We start from the raw sequence: 2,281 nt of genomic DNA, 5'->3' as shown, positions 1-2,281 counted from the left end.
GCTATTCATCAGCCTAAAATATTATTTTAAAAATAAATTTTAGAAATGTTAACAGATTCTCTCAGGACGACAAGGCTCTAACTCACAAAGTGCGGTCCTGCGAAAATGAGCTATAAGGTATCTTTCCTTACGGCACATTTTCTCAGGACGGCGCTTTGTAAGAAAAATGAAAAACTTTGTTACATGTTGTAAAGTATTTTTTATTTTATTTCAGTAAGATAACAGAAAGAAACAAATAAATTTATAACCACAAAACACATTTTAAATGATTACGAAGTCTGCGACTGAAGCTTTTTCTGGTTTAAATATTCATTTGAGTCGCTAATATTGTTTTAAATTATTAAATATTTCAATTTGAGGATTTAGTCATGAAGTTATTCAAAAAATAATATGAATACAGAAAACATGAGCACAAAACACATCTTAAATTTGTACCAAGTCTGCGACTAAATCTTTTTCTGATTTAAATATTCATTCGAGTCGCTAATATTGTTTTAAATTATTAAATATTTCAATTTGAGGATTTAGTCATGAAGTTATTCAAAAAATAATATGCTTACAGAATTCATGAGCACAAAACACATCTTAAATGTGTACAAAAAACTATAAATATTCTTACGCAGAGGAGCATTGTGTTTCCGTGTAACGGCTGAATTACTGCCGCTGGGTCCCACAGGAACAGGAACACTGATGTCTGAAAACAAAATGATCTTAGTGGTAAGAGGAAAGGAAGAAAAGATCTGCATATTGGATAACAAGTAACATAGAACAGATTTACCTTTGTAATATTCCATGATCTTTTTGGCAGAAGGAACACACCGCTGGTACCCGGTAAGATGTTATCAAGCTCTGAAATAAACATATTTATCGGGTTAACCAAAGTTCCTGAACTAAACATATCATATTGCAAGTAATTATGGTCTTTTATGACATCACACCGTCCTGGTGGAACGCGGACGGGGTCTAAAAGTAAATTCAATTCTTAGGTGAAATTAAGTTACACATTACATGGAACACTGAAGACAAACAAAGGGATATTCACACCTGTATTTTCGTCATAACGGGTTCGATACTGTCTTAAATCTGCATAACTACCAATGCTGGGTAGATTTAAAGTCAGCAGTGCGCATCTTCGAAGGGATCCATTTGGCATTTTTGTTTCTTTTGTAACTTCCGTATTTTGGGTATTTATGACGAGTGGTCTGTCTGTCTGTACACATAACACAGCTTCATAATTTTAGACATTTTCACACAACAACAACTCATGAATTCACGAAAGCAAACAACATAAATAAACCACTCACGCAAACAATCTGAATCTGTCACGATCTGTCAGAAGGACGCAACCATGACGCAATAATGGCGTCACATTGGTCACATTGTTTCCGGGGGAAATGGAGCGTAGCCTCTCTCTCTCTGTTACACGGGAGAGAGTGAGAGATCAAACCAGGACGGCTTTTCATTGGATAGTCTGGAACTGACGTCATCAAAAAACCAAAAAAGTGTCGGAGTTATACCCCCCTGAGTGCCAGTCCCGGCAGTCCCGGTAAGACTAGAAGACCTGGGTTTGAGTCCCAGTTGCAACTTTACCTTTTTTTCTGTCCTGTGTTTTTTATATCATTTGTTTATTATCTTCATCAATGATCAAATATTAAAGAATTGGATGATTTTTTGTTCCGAAACCCGATAGCCTTTAATATTCTCGACAAGGTCCAAAAATCAATGACTAAAGAAAATGCGGTAAATATTTACCTACGACTACCGTTTGAGAAAATATTCCGTACGAGACACTATTTTGACATACCGAGTTCTCGCATTAATTCGCGTTTGTTATTACGTAGTGTAGGGCACTTAGGGAAAATGCCCTTATTCAATGGTAAAGATATATAGACTTGGACTTTTTGTCACTATTTTAGATGATTTTTAAGTTCCCGCTCTTTTGTTTTACACATATGCATATAAGATTGCCACTGTGTAAAAATAAAGTAGCTACTAGAATATCATAATCTAATAGATGCCAATGTCGTGAGAGAAAAAATATTGTGATCGTGGATCTGCCTCATGAAAAGCGTTTTTTTTTCTCAAGTTTCAAGTTTACGCAGTTTGTGATACAATATTTTTTATCGTCTGTTTTGGAATTGTTATGTATGATAATTTCAAATTGTTTAGGGGTGTCTTTTGATTGTATTGCAAATGGAATGACAAATGTTTAATCGCTATTTAGTGATAGTGGGTCATTCCGCCGTTTCGTTCAAATCGCATGTTCTTGCAAAAAAGTCAT

The 2,281-nt window shown here is 35.0% G+C and overlaps 1 long non-coding RNA gene across 1 annotated transcript; it reads right to left on the bottom strand.

The window, feature by feature from the left end:
• Positions 1 to 304: 304 nt before the first annotated feature.
• LOC149425436 (uncharacterized) lies at positions 305 to 1,520 on the bottom strand. The gene is made up of 3 exons (XR_016305680.1): positions 1,045 to 1,520; positions 779 to 849; positions 305 to 694 (listed from the first exon to the last, which is right to left on the bottom strand). It is a non-coding gene; the product is annotated as an uncharacterized LOC149425436 (long non-coding RNA).
• Between the last annotated feature and the right edge of the window lie 761 nt (positions 1,521 to 2,281).

Source organism: Hesperophylax consimilis, chromosome 3 (assembly GCF_061612785.1).
Source record: "Hesperophylax consimilis isolate HC1 chromosome 3, BYU_Hcon_1.0, whole genome shotgun sequence".
Classification (NCBI taxonomy): Eukaryota; Metazoa; Arthropoda; class Insecta; order Trichoptera; family Limnephilidae; genus Hesperophylax; species Hesperophylax consimilis.
The sequence above is the reverse complement of the archived record's forward strand: the minus strand, read 5'-3'. Positions and strand labels throughout refer to the sequence as shown.